Below are 12,597 nucleotides of genomic sequence, written 5' to 3' on the forward strand. Positions count from 1 at the left end.
ATGGGTTACTGTGGAACAGCACCATCTCCGATACAATCAACTTAAGGTTTTGTTAAGTCTACTGCCAGCTGCAAATTTTCTATCCTAGAAGTACGTTTATTTGCCACAGTTTAGACCAGACTGCCATTATAATAACTTTTTGTTGAAGCTTTCACCTCGTACCATTTCTTTTTAACTGGTAAACGAACTTTGCTACTACAAGCCTAATTAGTGAAGTCCCACTACTCAGGCACTGTTAGTCGCCCTTCCAGCCCACGAAAACCAGCGGTTTAATAATTAACGTTGTAAAGGGCCCCTGTGACTTCGTTTGCAGGCTCGACTGCGCCGGCTGCTGCTTTAGCAGAGATGGGGGGTGGTGGGGGAGCAGCACGTCCTTTGCCCGCCGCCGGAGCAGCAGGACGGGCGCGGAGCTGTCACCGGGGGGCGGCAGCGAGCAGAACGTAGGACTTCACCGCGCCCCCCCCCCCCCCCCCCCCCCCGCCCAGGAGAGCGTTCACGCTTCGTCAGTTTGGCCTAAGGTAGTACTATACACATTCAGAATAAGGTACCAATATAGCATTAATTGATATCCTACAATTATCAGCCAGAAAATGAGAAAATGCAATAGAACACTGAGAAACAAGCAAGTAGTGTCATAAACTACAAGATGTGTGTGTGTGTATATATATCTTTTATATATATACATGAATATATATACAAAATATATATATACACATATATATGTGTGTATATATATAAACACACACATATATATATACGTGTAGATACATAAAAGAAAGCTCACTTTCTTGCAAGCATTTAAAAACCACGACTAATTCTTTATCTGAAGGAGTTTGGCTGCTTTGCCATCGTACTACAAGCACTGTCTCTTTCTCAAAAGACAGATACAGAAAGACAATTTGTACTCTCTGTTTTATAATGCCTAAGGCTGAAACATTTAAGCATCAGGCAATTGCTCTGCTGCAGCAGCACTCAAGAAAGAAGCTTCATGTGCTCTCCAGCGTCCCACACCCCAGAAGCTTCGAGGAAGCACCTTCAGCTATATTACACTGTTCTCTTCCTAGAAAACTACTACCTAGAGACCTGTGCATAAGGGAAAAACCCTCCAGTCACCAGAAGCTTTCCTAACTTTTATGAGAGTAAGGTACCTGGATCATTCAATTGCAGTACCAAAGACTAATTTAAAATACTGTACAACAAACTGATGCAACAAGCAGAAAGTGGAAGTATAGGATGAAGGAGCGGTACAAGAGTGGAAGGGAAATGACTGCACTGGCTGCCCAGCTCACAGTCCGGTTTTACCCATGGCTTTCACTATTTATACAAGACTAGTTCTGTCTGGTTTTCTATTTATTTGTAATATTTTATATTTTTCCACAAACTCTACTCTATACCCTTTTTAAAATAAAGTATCTTAGTTGCAAATAAGAAATAATTCTAATTATTAGTGCTTCTTTCTGAAAATCCAGCAGTGTTCCCATTTTGCTCTCCAATCCCTGCAGGGGACAGATAAAAGGAATGTTGCAGTGCCAATGGGGATTGTATAACTGGTATGCACAGATCTTGTCCCCCACTGCTCTCACCATTTCCCAGGTAGCCTTTAACTTGCACAGATGAAGATCTCCTCTCTGACTCTCTAGTAGAAGGTAGACGAGCATTAAACCAGTGTCTGAAAAGCCATATTTGGGCTCTTGTCTTTTTTACCCAGTTCTTTACTCCAGAGGTCTGCCCTTTGTTGTACAGGAAGATTTGAAAGCAGCAGATAGTGGTACAGGATCAGAGAACCCTGGATTAGTCCCAGCTATCTCCAGAACTGAGACAGCCGCGCTTATCCTGGGTCAATCATCACACAAGAGAAGCACGGCTGACTACATCAGATGTGGCACCACACTGTCTCTGCCACCTTATCTCCCATCTCAAAACCAGTGTGATTTAATTGCTAGCATACCAAGCCGGTATACTTGCAATCACCAAGTACAGTGAGGAGAAACCCTGTACTCAAGCCATGATCACTCGGCTCACCGAGATCTGAATCCAAGTTCTGCCTGCCCAAGCAAATCTCTAGAAGAGTTAGCACCCTTTAAGTACAGGTTTAGTAAGGATGAATGAATAATGGGTATTACTAGATATAATTTTAAACATCAGCAACTTATCAATCACAACTGATACACTGGTGAAATTTTGAAGCAGAGACATCACTGTCAAAAAGAAATGAGGACAAAGTTACAAGAAATTGCACCTGCAGCCCTCAAGAGAGCGGGATTTTCAGCGCAGCCGCCAGATAACACGTCCAAGAGGAACTCCCCAAACAAGCGGCACCTGTGGAGGAAAAGCCGTCCCGAACTCCGCAAAGTAACCAACCCAAACCGGCAAACAAGACTCCCCCGGGGCACGGCAGACAGCAAGATGCCGGGAAACGGACCGGAGGTTCTCCCTCTGCGGCCGCTTTTGCAAAGCCTCCCGCCCCGCGCCCCGCACACCTCGGGCCTCCGCGCCTCCGCAGGGAGGCGGCAGCCGCCGGGGACGTGCGTTACGGCCAGGCAGGGCACGCCACCGGGCGCTGGCCAAAGCGCTCCGCCTGCCTAACGGCCCCGCCGACCCCTCCTTCCCGATGGTGGCGGAGGGTCGGCACCCGCCACCGCCTCCGCGGGGCCCCTATCCCCCGCGCCCGGTAGCGGTACCGGTGCCCGCTGTTCCCATGGCAACAGTACACACCATGGCCGCCGGGCCGCGGGCGAGGTGCGGCCTATCCGGCAGGGCGGCGGAGCCAGGCGGGCCCCTCACTCACCTCCGCCGAGGCGTGGCGGCGGCCCCACAGCGGCGCCGGAACCGTTACGCCCCACGCGCTCCCCTCAGCCGCACCTGCGGGGTGGGCGCGGGGGGAAGCCCGGAGGCGACCAAGGCGCCTGCGCGGGACGCGGCAGACGCAGGCGCAGCGCGGCTGAGGGGAGCGGCGGCGGCTGGTGGGGGGCCGGGCCGGGCCGCGCTGTGACGTGACCGTCCAGCGGCGGTCGTGGCCGTTGTCCGTCCGGTCTGACATGCCCGCGGGCAGTGGCAGTGAGGGGTCCTGTCGCAGCGTTGGTGGCTTTCTGTTGTCAGGCGCTTCCCCCGGCCTGTCCCGGCCCCAGGTGGTAGCAGGTGGCAAAAGGCCAGATGGGGTTTGACAAAAGTTACTGGGTTCGGAAATGCTGGATGGGAGCTGTTGTGGTACCTGCTGTCTGAGCTCAGATTTACAGATGGGAAACGGAGGCATTGAAAGTTTTCCGCCATAAAAAAAAACCTCAGGGCAGGGTGTAGCAGCGATGTCTAAAGAGCGAAGTTAAACGTTTATCAAGACTTTTCAGTTGGGACATCAAGGGATGTACCGAACCTTCAACGGGATGTGGAGCGAAACAGTGTTCCTTTGTATTTAAAGTGTTCCTTTGCAGTTGCTAACATAGACATTAGAGCAAAAATATGACTTCTGGACCAAATTTGAGCTAAGAGTATCCCAAATTAACCTTGGGTAATTATAATGCTAAAATACACACCCCATTGTGAATAATGAGCATGCTAATCAGATAACTTCCCAAAATGTTTTAAACATAGGCTTAAATGCATATGTATAGTTAGGAGTGGCAACTGAATCATTATTGACCAATCAGCTGTATTTTATCATTCTAAATACTGGGGGGTGTGGAAGGTGGGGTGTGCTGGCTGTTAAATGCCTGGCACCCACCTCTGCAGAACTGAAATAAAAACAAGGATCTCGACTCCGTGTGTAGATTAGCTCTTGCACACGGGGTGAAGAACCCCCGTTTAGGGCCAACAGCAGCAGCTGCCCATAAAACCCCTTCTCTGGGTCACCCTGCTCAGGCACCACGAGTTGAATCACTCATCTCAGTGGCTTCCTCTTGGTCCAGAAGCGCTATCGCATCTCTTCCTCGCCTCCGGTTCTCTAGTGGCAACGGGGCGGGGGGGGGGGGGGTGTCACGGGAAGTGTCCCCTCCCAAGTTGCCTCCTGGGCAAGGCCCTACCAAAGGTGAATTCACCAGCAGGTTTCGGGGCCCCGTTGTCCAGGTTCACCAGGCGCTCGCTGACCAGCTCCCTCGCACCCCTCCTGCTGCCGGGATAGATAACGTGATCACAGCCCCTATCAGAAAATCTCTAGACGTGTAACGACAACAAAGGCCTGTTGCAGCAAGTGGGTTGTTCATGACTGACAAGGACAGTCTTTGTTCGCTATGTCTGAATGCATTTTGAAATTTGTCTAAAAACTGCTATGGGAGGGTGGTTATTAACTCTTTGTGAATAATAGAAAAACACAACAAATACAGCTCCATCTGACCAAGCTTCTTCCTTGGTTCCTTTATAACACGCTTCAGATATATCTGAAAGCACTCTCCAAATAAATTCGACTTGTATGTATATTTATATGTAAATAGAGATATATATCTCACTGACTTAAAAGTTCCTCTTACTAATTGCTTACTTCCTCTTGTTTGTTAGACAAGAACCCTGTGGACATTTTAAATTTAATTTGTCTTTCTGAATATTGTTTGAAGCCTGTTATGCCCCTTTCTTCTAGAAAAACGCCCTCTTCCCGTTCCTTTTTTGATTCTGACAGGCATTATGATTGCAGTAAAAAGATCTCCATGTGTAACCCTACCCCGTTTACATAACACATGCCATTATCTCTGCTAGCTTCTACTTTATCTCTAATTATTAGACATCTAGTCCTTTCTTCTGCAGCCAAGTTCAATACCTCAGAAGTAATGAAAACCTTGTTAGTATTATACTTGCTTTTCTTTGTATATTCTTCCTTAAAAGCCAAAAGAATGTGTGTGTGTGTGTACATGCACGCTATTTTCAGATCATTCATGGTTAGCACGTTCTCTGTTATTTTCTTCTGAACCTTTCTTTCATTGAGATAATACAAGCGAAGTTTCAGAATAATGTGTAGATCTGTTTCCTGGTAAAGCCAGTTTGAATCTCTTTTTACTGTTATCATCTCATCATTCTTTAAACAATTTTTAAATCCACCCAGTTAAACCCACTAAGCCTTCCTTCTTGGCTTCTTCTTTAATCCTTTTCATATGCACATTATTTCTCCTCTCTCTATTTTCTAGGTCATCAAATTGAAGAGTTAATTTTTTATTCATTTTCTGAGCTTTGGCAATTATAGCAAATATTTCTTTTGTGATGTCTCTCTGCTGTGTCTCAACTGTTACAACTTTCTGACTTAAATCCCTTTCCTCGTGTGCTTTTATTGAATGAACTCTCTCAGCACCTATTTTAAATGCGGGTACTTAAATAAATCTCCTTGTTTGCAATAACACTGCTGGAGGATGGAAGTATCATCAAAACATACAAACTGACTTGGCCTAGGCAAGCCAGTATTTGCTCAAAAGTTTGCTGAGGTAAACCTAACTAAAGTTCTGCCTGACTAACCAAAAAATACAAAGTATTCAATTATGTCATATTCATTCAAATTACTTTATTTTTTTAGATTTTAAAATCATGAAAGGGATTTTGTGCTGGTACCCAGTCTCAGTTTTCAGTTTGGCTGACTTAAATTTGTCTAGAAATGAAACTTGCCCGGATATCCAAGCATACAAGGCCTGTATTTCAATGCAATTCAGAATTAGTTAATAGTATTAAACACTTTGCATGCTAAGTGTTCACTGATCATATTCACTGCTTCTTGTTGCTGACCTGTAAGAGCAGCCTCCAGTGCAATTTCAGCAACACAAGTGGCAATGCAATCCCCATTTCCCCCTGTTTCTTTCCTCTTTTTTTTTTTTCAAAACAAAACAACAGTCCCACCTCCAATCTGGACAAAAATCTTCCTGTCATATTCAACTTTGCATAGACCATCTGGTATGTACTGTTAAATAAGCTCTGTGTTTCATATCACTTGTAGCTCATTACAAAGGCAGGTGAAGCAGTTCATTTTACGGCAGTTAGAAATAAATCAGGTACTAGGTGGCCTAATAAATTTTAATCAAACAGGTTTACGAAGATCTCCATTATATGCAGCGGGGAAATCTGTCACAGGAAAAGAGTACTGATTATATGATGAGATGACTAGCTTGGTGGATAAGGGGAGAGCAGTATATGTTGTTTATCTTAAGTAAGGCTTTTGACTGTCTCCCATTAAGCACTCACAGACAAACTGATGGAGTGTGGGCCATTTAAGTGGATAGGGAGCTGGACTGAAATTTGGCTTAACTGCAGAGCTCAAAGGGTGGAGATCAGCAGCACAAAATGCAGCTGGAGGCTGGTCAGCAGCAGTGTGTGCCCTCAGGAAGTTTGCTGACAATGCGAAACTGGGAGAAGTAACAGATACACCAGATAGTTGTGCTACCATTCAGAGGGACCTTGACAGGCTGGACAACTGGGTTGAGGGGGATCTCAAGAAGTTCAACAAAGGGAAATGTAAAGTCCTGTACCTGGGAAGGAATAACCGCATGCACTAGTACATGCTGGGGGCCAACTGGCTGGAAAGGAGCTTGTCAGAAAAAGACCTGGGGATCTCTGTCAATACCAAGCTGAACGTGAGCCAGCAATGTCCCCTTGCTGCAAAGGTGGCGAACAGCTGCCTGGGCTGCATTAGGAAGAGTATTGCCAGCAGGTGGAGGGAGGTGATCCTTTTCCTCTGCGCAGCACTGGTGAGGCCACAACTGGAGTACTACGTCCCATCATGGTTCCCTACTACAACAGAAACATGGACATACTGGAGTAAACCCAGTGAAGGCCACTAAGATGACTAAGGGACCAGAGCATCGGTCATGTGAGGAGAAGCTGGGAGAGCTGGGATTGTTCAGCCTGCAGAAGAGAAGGCTCTGAGGGGGTCTTGCCAGTGTGTATAAATATCTGAAGAGAGGTGCAAAGAAGATGGAGCCAGACTTCTTGGGGGTGCCCAGTGAAAGGACAAGAAGCAGTGGGCACAAACTGAAGTACTGGAAACTCCATTTAAATATAAGAACAAATTTCTATGGTGAGGGTGGTCAAACACAGGTTGCTCGGAGAGGTTGTGTAGTCTCCATCTTTGGAGATATTCAAAAGCTGATTGAAAAAGTCCCCAAGTAACCTGCTCTAGTTGACTGCTTTGAGCAGGGGGGTTTGACTAGATGATCTCTAGAGGTCCCTTCCAACCTTAAATATTCTGTGGTAGATGTGTGGGGTTTTTTTTCATTCCTTAAAATCTTATTCAGATTTGGCTGAAGTTTTAAGATTTTGGAAATTGCCATGATCAATCTCTAGCTTGCATTGCTCAGCGTGATTTGGCCACTGTACCAGCATCCTGCAAACTCTGCACCTTACCCTCACTCTGGCCAGCACTTGATTCCCTCCATGCTCACTGTTCAGTCTTGTCAAAAAAACCCTGAATTTTCCTGGTGACGTTATGCCAGCTTCCCAAGTGAAATACCCTTCAGTTGGTGTGTTTCTGCTGACAGATGGCATGCAAGAGCTTCTTGTACCAACGAAGCATTGTGAGCCATCTACCAGCCGCACACCTGCTATGCGATTGTCCCTACATCAATGACCGCTTTCATTGATCTCCTGTTAATTCTGCTGCCTCTGCCAGTGACTGGAAATCCCTGGTTCTGTTAGCGAAATGCCTGCTTTTCTTCTAGTCTGCCTTTTGACCTGATGTCACGTCCCACTCTCAGTCAAGAGGGGGGATAAGTGACTTCAGATTCGTAAATTCTCAACGGTGCAGACTAAGGTGAGATAAATCTCAAGGTCCATATAGAAACATTTATTAGCCTACCAAAATGGTTAGTATAGGTCTTAACAAGTCCACAATAATTGGTTAGGTATATAACAGATTATGGCAAGTGGTGGGGTATACATACTGTTAGTTAACAACAGTTATATGACAACTTATGGCAAGCGGTACTTAAGGTCATTACTTAACAACTCTCACCGTTACCTAACAATTCTAAGATAAAGAAGAAACTGAGGGATAGAGAAAGGAAAAGACAGAGAAAAAGACAGAGATAAAGAGATCACCGGTCCTGGTTCCAGCGTCTTTTTCAGGGAATCTTCCCAGGCATAATCTTCTTCTTTCTTGGAAAAATCTTCCCAGGCACTATCTTCTTCTTTTGTTTCTTCTTTGTTCCCCCCTAGGGACACTTATTTTCCCCTTTTGTGTTTGCTGAATTACCATGGTCCACCCCCCTTGCTGAGGACAGCCTCGTCTCAGGTTTCTCCCTTCTCCCAGGTGACGTGTAGCATGATTTGGGTGGAGAGACGAGTGCCATAGTCATACATGTTTAGCATGATCTCTATAATCTTCATTAGCATATGCAGGGTGTGCGCTTTCCTATGCATTTCACAGATAATGAAGCAAAGGTCACTCATCAGACACAATGGCCTTGAGAACTGAGAACTAGTAAGCTCACCACATGAGTGGCAGAACTGTCTTGTCTTCACAAGACAGTTCTCCCACACTTTCAGACGCCAGAAGTATTAGCCTTCTCAGTTCTTTGAAGGCCAGGCCTGCATTATTTATTTCCTTGCGAGTGTCTGAGGCATTCCATTGAAGGCTTGGAGGACCTTCCGCCCCTCGTCAGGGAATTTACAGTCTGTCCCTTAGACCTGACTAGATGGACAGAACTTTAGTGCTGCTACTCAGTTTAAGACCCATATTTCTACTGGCAGAGTAGGAGGGGATACTTGGGGAAACAGCTTTTTTTTTCAAGAATAAATAGATATGGAAGGAAAATGTGAATATCATGGAGGCCACAATCCAACATAAAGCCTAAAAGCCGAGATAAGAGCCAGCGCCAGGTGAAGAAGAAGAAAAGGCGGTTTGTTTTCTCACAAGACACAGCCAATAAATTTAGTGGTCCAAGGTGCTCCTTTTATGACCAGTTTGTTGTGCATTCCTTACGATGGTTGTGCACTCATTACGGACAGCATACCGATCTGGGATACTGCTCTTATCATTCCCATAAGCCTGCAGTGAAGAATACCAAGAACTGGGTAAACTGGAAGAGATTTTTGGGAACAGAGATAGAGTCAGAACTAGAGATGGATAGAGTCAGAACTATTGAGATACAGAACCCCTTAGGGAGCTCACTGAACACATGTAGCTAATTTAGGAAGGGAATTTACTGTAATAGGTCTGGTGCATTAACTTAGTGTTCTTGTTTACTTTCTCAAGGTTTCTACATCAGCATTTGTTGCCTTTCCTCATAACGCATTCTCCTGTCAAATTGTATCTACCAGCTGCTGGTGGGAGGGAAAGGGGAGCATATATTAAGAGTACTGAAATGTCAGTTTTTGGCAAAAGTCCATAATAAAGTTAAAGCCAAAACTTTCACAGAGCAGAAACAAAGCTATTGCAAAGCAGTGAGTGAGCACGTTCATTGTTTACAGAACACACTTGCTTTAAACCAATAACATGCAGTATCATTGGAACAAAGCCAAATTACTTTAGATGATTTTTAGTGACAGTGGAACCAAATGAGTGAGTATGTTCTATGGAACTTGGACTTCCTGATTTCTACCTAGGAAATCATAAGACAGAAGTCTCAGTCCATGTACTGCACAGCACACACACAGTCGTGCCAGACCTTCTGTGCCTGTGTTGAGCAGAATATCTGTGAATATGTGATAAACTGGACGCGTCCAGAACACATTGCACTTACTGCATATATACAGGCTGCCTGCAGACCACAGGTGCTGCATGTCCATAACATCAGACTCATTGTTCGGGAACTTACGTTACATGTCTGGGTATGCAGAGGTCCAGCAGGTTCCATGCATGCATATGGTCTCTAAGGTCTATGTATTCTCCACCCATCTATATATTCTACATGTATGGTAGCTATCTAAGGAATGCACTTGTCTCTAGTATCATGGAAATGTCATGGGAAAAAACACAGCACTGCCAGTGACTTTGTGCTGAATTCAGACAACAGGATGAAAGTCCACTCAAGCACATGAAAAGACCCTATGAGACCCGTGTCTTTTGCAGGAGACTGATAAATTAGTTTTGTGGTTTGGTGGATATTTCTGTTATTTTTTTCCCGTTAAAGGGGTTTTGTTTTTACAAACACCTTTCAAAACAGAGCTGCCTTGTCTCTGTTGCCAGATCTCGCTTTGTAACTCCATTAATGAAAACAGGATAGACAGGGAGGCAAGCATGGGCTTTCTCCCAAACCACATTGATGTAAAATACTGTCTAGAGAGATCACCATGGAGAAGCACTGCTTTCATTTTATTTATTCAAAACAAGATGGGGCCGAATTGGACATAAACCTTATTTACTGTTCCACCACAGTTAGCAAAGCCCATTGTATCAGGTTCATCTCTTATTTCCAGTACATTACCCAGCATGAAAAGACCATGCAGCAGGAAATACTTAATTTTGTGTAGCTCACTGGAGACTGGGCATCCCAAATAATGCCAAAATGCCCAGGTCGGCACAGCTTTCCAGAAAGCTGGCACCACCTATTTCTCCACTGTCTCCTCTTAAGCAGCTCTGAACTCAGGATGAATGTGCTCTGAGACTGGCATGGACTTGACATCCAACCCTGAAATTTTCTCTCATCCAATGTTCACAGTATTTCTTGAAACTACAATTTGTTCTTATAGTTTAGCAAATACTTACTGCAAATAGTTAGCTGCTGTTCATTGTCTCTATGTTCCACTTGTCCACAGTATCCAATATTTTAGGCTGTTCTTAGATATGAAAGAATCCTTTCATCTGCCCTAAATGAACAAGAGAGCTCTGCTGTTTGATACAGTCTGGGTTTCTGGCAGTGAGAAATCTGCAATATGGAGAAACAACACATATAAAAATAGGTTATTGCACAAGATAGAAGGTTTTTTGAAGATCTGACCCAATATTTACACAGATTTTTTGATGTGACATTGTATCTCACAGTATACAATGGCAGCTCCACAATATGCTGCAAAAAATTACCAGAAGGCAGTCTACCAAACGTGGCACAAGGTATCCAGGGTTAGCCTTCCATGATGCCAGACTTCTTTTGCTGATAAAAACCTGGTGCTCTGAGGACATACTGCATCTTTAAAAAACAGCCAAATGTGAACACATCCTGCCAAAACAGCTATGTCAGTAGCACATGCCAGCAGAACTTCTGCCAGTAAAACTTTCTAGTTCAAACAAGGCCAGCAGCAGCAGCAACAACAGTGTACACAGCCCCAGGGCCCCTCATGAGTGGGCATCCTGGTGGCTGCAGTGCAAGGGGTGAGGGGAGAGCCCAGCTGCCCTCATCACCCAGGCCAACGTATGTTGCAATCCGTATCTCTTTAGGAAAACTTTTTACACTGAAAGGGTTATTAAGCATTGGGAACAGGCTGCCCAGGGAGGTGGTTGAGGCACCATCCCTGGAGGTATTTAGAAGACGGGTAGACATAGTGCTTAGAGATAATGGCTTAGTGACGGATTTTGTCAGAGTCAGGTTGATGGTTGGGCTAGATGACCTGAAAGGCCCCTTCCAACCCAGGCAATTCTATGATTCTGATTCCTCCTCTGTACGCTCCTGTTGCTGGCCTTGTTTGAACATGGCAGTTTTACTGTCAGAAGTTCTGCTAGCAGAATTTCAACAATTGATCTGCAGAGGACTTCTTCTTTGTAGGTCCAGTTATGCTGGCATTATGCAGCACTTCTCACTAGGCTGCAATGGAACCGTCCATCTTACTTTGCTGTACCGCCTTCATACCACTGGCAGTCCTCCCTCTGCAGTACTGTGCTGATGCAGCAAACCAAGCTTCCAGTAGGCCATTCTCTGCTAAATGATAACATATACTCTGCTGGAAAAAACAAGATGTCTTTCACTCTTCTCAGACTGATCAGCAACAGAATTGTAGTGTTAGACACAACTGAGACGGGTATGAGCTTTGGTTTGGCTGCTGTCAATGGAACTTTTCTTCAAACTTTTTGACAGGAGATCATGTGACATTTTGCAAATAAAATACTAACAGGAAAAAAAGAAACATCACTGATAATTATTGAAAGATTTTCATTGATTTTGCTGACACTGAACTCTCCAACTGAAAAAAAAAGACAGAAAGTAGGGAAGGGCTAAGAAGGGGTGAATGTAGGCCCAGCGTGTCCTGTGGGAAGAATGGTACAGCTGCTCATAGTGGGAATAAGAGGAAATTTGAACTTTCAAACCCACAAATAACAGGAATTCGTGGAGAATGTGATCTCAAGCATAGGGATCATCTTCTCCAGGGAAGCTGTGATTTGCTGGAATAGTATGAAAATGAAAAGAAATTAAACATAAGACTGGCTAAAGGGTGAAATTGACTGCTAGGGTAAAAATAACTTTAAAACAAATATTTTAACTACCAGAGTCAAATGCTTAGAAACAATCAAAGTGACCACTAGACCATGAGTACAATTCTTACACTCCAGATTTTTATAGCTGTAAAGAGGCATGTACATGGAATTATGAAAATCCTTATTCTAACATTTTAAGTAGGTGTTATTAAATTTTAGGTAATTTCAGATATGAAATAGTTCAGATTTTTGAAGACAAGAGTTTGGAAAGTTTATATCCACTACAGTCTGAAATTTAATTTTCACTGAGCTGAACTGTATCTCCTGCAAATGTGAAATTGAAGAATTCA

The 12,597-nt window shown here is 44.4% G+C and overlaps 1 protein-coding gene across 12 annotated transcripts in view; it reads right to left on the reverse strand.

Annotated features, from left to right (window-relative positions):
• ARMC2 (armadillo repeat containing 2) overlaps window positions 1-12,597 on the reverse strand; it is a 114,305-nt gene that overhangs the window by 68,554 nt on the left and 33,154 nt on the right. For 9 of the 12 annotated variants that reach the window (XM_063329823.1, XM_063329822.1, XM_063329820.1 and 6 more), the window contains exons 3-4: window positions 10,607-10,766; window positions 7,999-8,947 (exon numbers count right to left, since the gene is read on the reverse strand). The gene's annotated coding sequence lies outside the window, so the exon portion shown is untranslated. Of the gene's footprint in view, window positions 1-2,239; window positions 2,320-2,788; window positions 2,909-7,998; window positions 8,948-10,606; window positions 10,767-12,597 lie in introns of those variants that run through there. The other 3 variants (XM_063329814.1, XM_063329817.1, XM_063329815.1) reach the window with 3 other exon arrangements.

This window comes from Chroicocephalus ridibundus, chromosome 3 (assembly GCF_963924245.1).
Source record: "Chroicocephalus ridibundus chromosome 3, bChrRid1.1, whole genome shotgun sequence".
In the NCBI taxonomy this organism is placed as follows: domain Eukaryota; kingdom Metazoa; phylum Chordata; class Aves; order Charadriiformes; family Laridae; genus Chroicocephalus; species Chroicocephalus ridibundus.